Source organism: Tupaia chinensis, unplaced genomic scaffold (genome assembly GCF_000334495.1).
Source record: "Tupaia chinensis unplaced genomic scaffold, TupChi_1.0 Scaffold000122_1, whole genome shotgun sequence".
Classification (NCBI taxonomy): domain Eukaryota; kingdom Metazoa; phylum Chordata; class Mammalia; order Scandentia; family Tupaiidae; genus Tupaia; species Tupaia belangeri.
Genome location: NW_006159589.1, coordinates 45,102 through 49,593, shown reverse-complemented (window position 1 = coordinate 49,593; position 4,492 = coordinate 45,102).

Here is a 4,492-nt window from a genome sequence, read left to right as displayed (position 1 = left end):
TGCGTGCCCAAGATCCCGAGAGGAGAATGGAGGAGAAGGGATTGCGGCGTGACCATCCCCCCTGGGGGGTGATTTCTCGCTTTCTGTCTCTATGTCTCTCTCTGTCTGTCTGGCGAGCGCACATGCCCTATAGTGAAAATCTCTCCAAAAACAAAAAAAAAAAAAAAGCTCCCAAAATCACTGACACAGAATAGAAATGACAATTTTTTGCTAATTTCTTGTTTATCAAGGTCAAGGATAAGGGTCTTTATTCATCTTTTTATTTATTTACAGTTGTAAAAATTTTGCTTGGTCACTCACAACTTTTTCATTAATTAAAAATTATTCCGGATAAAAAGATTATTAAAAAGAAAAAAAATCACTTTCTGCTATCAGAAAGCTAGCAATCCCAGCTTCACTGTTGAATAGCTGTGTGTCATTCAACTAACCACTATGCCTCAAGCTGCCTGACCCTCAAAAGGCAAATAAACTGTTACTATGTTTTGCATAGTATAAATCAAAAGAAAGATATAAAATATTGATGTATATTTCTTTGTGGGCAGGCACTCTTAGCATGGTCTTCACACCACAGTCCACCCCAGCTTAGCCAGCACAGATCTCAAGCGCATGCTCCCAGGCACCTACAGGGAGACCTGTGAGTATGTCCAGTATGGCAGAGGGTTGTATTATCACTGCACCACCATAGCTGGCCCAGTTTTAGCATTATTATTATTATTATTATTATTATTATTATTATTATTTAATTCTCAGAGGGTAAGTGTGCTGTGAGAAAGAGAAAGCACCCAATCTAATGGAGAGTGGTCACGCCACAATACTTCACCCTCCATTCCTCCTTACTATAAACTCCATACCCAGTTACAAGCTATCATCAGGGTTTTGAGCATGTATGCACACACACAGCATACTTTTATGTTATTTCTTTTCTTTTCTTTTCTTTTCTTTTCTTTTCTTTTCTTTTCTTTTCTTTTCTTTTTTCTTTTTTCTCTTTTCTTATTTTCTTCCAAAGCCTCTGGTGCCAGAATATTAACTGTGGTCTGGCATGTGAGAAATGGCTGGGGTTGGATCAGCATTATTTTAAAACAGCATCTATGTGTATAAAGCAAGCTGGGAAATTGAATCAGTCTCAAGGATAAAATATGTTTTAAAAAATCATTCTCTTTTAAATTATACTCATTCAAAATTTCAGTAAAGCTGCTTCATTCATATCATATTTGAAAACACAGTAAGAAATAATTCTAAAATCATAAACATGTTCATATTCCTTATACTGTTAACCCCAACACTGAAAATGTATTGTAAAAGTGAAAGTAGTTAGATTATTTAAGATATTGTGCGATCAATACAATGTGGGGGAAAAAGGGGTGGAAGACAACTGTAGACACCAGAGATAGTGTAAGAAGAGGGTGGGAAAGAACAGAGGGTCAAAAATAGGGGTTTTATATATATATGTGTATGTACACACACACACACACACACACACACACACACACACATATATATATATAAATGAACATATATATGAAGTATGAAACTAGAAATGGAAAATTTTTGATGATAACATGAATGATTAAGCCACTATACTGTATACTCTGGATGGGAAATCACATTTTGTATATTTTGTATGCTGTGATGATGTTTACGAATGAATGTAAATTAAGTTTTAAAAAAAGTTTCAGGAAAAAAAAAACCTAAAACTTTTTCTTGAAACTAAAAAAAAAAAGTATTATAAATACCTATTTGATGACTGCAGTAAGATATATAGCCCCAACTAGGTGCTACTTTATAGTATATTCATTCTACTCACTGAGGTTTATGCCTAAAGTCAGACTTGTGTTCATGGATATGTGCATATTAGCTGTGCTTGCTATAGAAAATATTTAGATTAATTAAGATCTTTAGTGAATCAATAAAATGTGTGTGTGGGGGGGGAAGAAGGCATAGAAAACAACCATAGATACCAGAGACAGTGGGGGAAGAGGGTGGGAGATGACATAGGGTGAGACATAGAGAAGCAAGGATGGGGAAAAAAAGCAAAATAAACAATAAATGGAAAATTATTTGTTGATGATAACACATATGTTGATGTGCTTGATTGAGCCAATATACAGTGTATTCTGGATGCAAAATCTCATTTTGTATGCTTTAATGATGTACAGTGAATGAAAGTAAATAAATTCAAATATATATGTATGTGTATAAATATGTATGTATGTATATTTGAATTGGCAAAGTATGAGTACAGCAACATGCTTTAAAATTATTTTTTGCATAAAATAACTTATGTTCATTACAAAAATAAAGATAAACTAAACATTAAAATAGTTTATAAAGCCAAAAATAAAAAATAAAATGAGGTAGGGAAGTTTTACAGTGGAACACGGTTCAGGGTCACTTAAAATAGTGAAAATTGAGAACTATTTTAATATTATTTAACAAATTTAATGATAGGGGCTAGCAGGTGGTGTGGTGGTTAAGGGCAATGAACTCTCACATGGCCAACCAGTTTGAGTCCCTGACCTGGTGACTTGTTTTCTCAGTTTTCATCCCTCTCTCTCTCTCTCTCTCTCTCTCTCTCTCATATATTTATACAAATATATTAAATATGATTTTATAGTTTAGAAGGGGACATACTAAAATGATCATTTTTATTTGCAATATATATGTTATAATAACATAGTAATATGTTAAGAGAATATCTCAAATTAAACATCATAGATATAATCTACAGCACCATATTTTCCAGCATCTAAACAGTTCAGAAAAAGGAGGTGGTATTTGTGGATAATTCATTAACATGGAATTTAAATGCTAACATAACACGGAATCTTATATTAAAAATTTTAAGTTCAAGACCAGCAAATGGTGTATGGTTATGTTGATGGATTTCCACATAGTCCACTGTGGTTTGAGGACTGGACCTGGTGGCTTAATATTCACACTGGATGTGCATGTGCGCAAGCCCAAAAACCAAGAGGAGAATGTAGAAGGGATTATGGCCTGGCCATCACTCTGGGAGGTATTTTTTCGCTTTCTGTCTCTGTCTCTCCAGTAAGTGCACCTGTCGTATAGCAAAAATCTCTCTCTCAAAAAAAAGTAAGGTCTATTGTATGTTTTCTATAAACCACTATATAATAAGCCTAGTCCAGCCCATCCTACAAACATGCACTTTGACATCAATTTTAAATTCATATTCTCCCATAGGTAGCAGCTTATCATGCCCACATTTCTCCTAGAATATTCCAGTCTTTTCTTTCTGAATAGCCATGGCTTTAAAATGCTGGGGTGCACTTGAAATTGCTCAGGGGCCTCTCCTTGCATGAACTGTCATCCCTGAGCCAACTCTAGGACCAGTGACCTTGGGAAGCTGACCACCCTGTGTCGCTCATTCACGTTGCCACTCGCTCCCCCATCTTTTCAGCCACAAAACAAATTTTTGCACCTATCATTTTAAAATAGTACAAACTTATGTTTCAACTTTGAAGTATATAGAACATTCAAAACAATAAGAAGAATCAGTGATATTTGAAATTAAGAAATAATGTCTTGTAATTGTATTTGAAGTAGCAAATTTTAGATGCATATCAGTCACATTGCATACATTTTTCTAAGTAAATATTGTCAGTACAAGTTAAAAGAATAAGTTAAAATTCTATTGTTTTCCTTGTTAAGTGCTTTTAAACTCTATATTTTTAATCAAGGATGTCATTTAGCAAAAAAGATTTATTTACTCTGTCTCACTAAGCCTATGCCTTTTCATCACAATCTGGGGAATAAGTTCTCTTCAGAGTTCAAGACATCTTTCTCCTCAGTGCAGCTCTGTTCTCATCCATAAATGTCACAATTATTTTCACTTATTATTTCTAGAATTTGAAAAAAAATATAGTTCTGTGTTTCCACTGGTATCCTTTCTGTAAGATGTCTGAATTTTCTTTTTCTCTGTTTCCTTCATGATTTAGATCATTTTAAGGGTGTAGGACCTGTCAACGGTGAACAGTTTGTGAGTTGGAGGGTGAAGATTAAAGAAAGACAATAAAACAGAATAAAACCAACAGGAGGACTGCCAGTCAATACTGGTCAGCCCCGACTGTACTTTATTGCTAGTATTTATATACACTCCAGAGACTTCTGTGATGTAGAGTTTTAAATCCTTACTGAATTTATCAGGTTGTTGTAACAATACTTTGGGACATTCAGTTCAAAAAAACCCCAAGACATTCTGCGCATAACAATTCAGCCACCCAAGGCCATGTCAGATAAAGACCCTGGTCTTACTCTGGTGGTCACATCCTCCACATTCCTCATGTCTCCTCTTTGACTCCGCACAAAGGGAGAGAGAGATACGAAGCCGCAACAAATATCTCAAAACAATTCAAAGCTTCAACCAATTAAATTTTTCTGAACTATTTTGAGGCAGGACCTTAATGCTATTTATGGTGTTGAATGCACATAGGAAAAAGGAAAAGAACACAGTTAAAGTCAGAAAATTCAACTA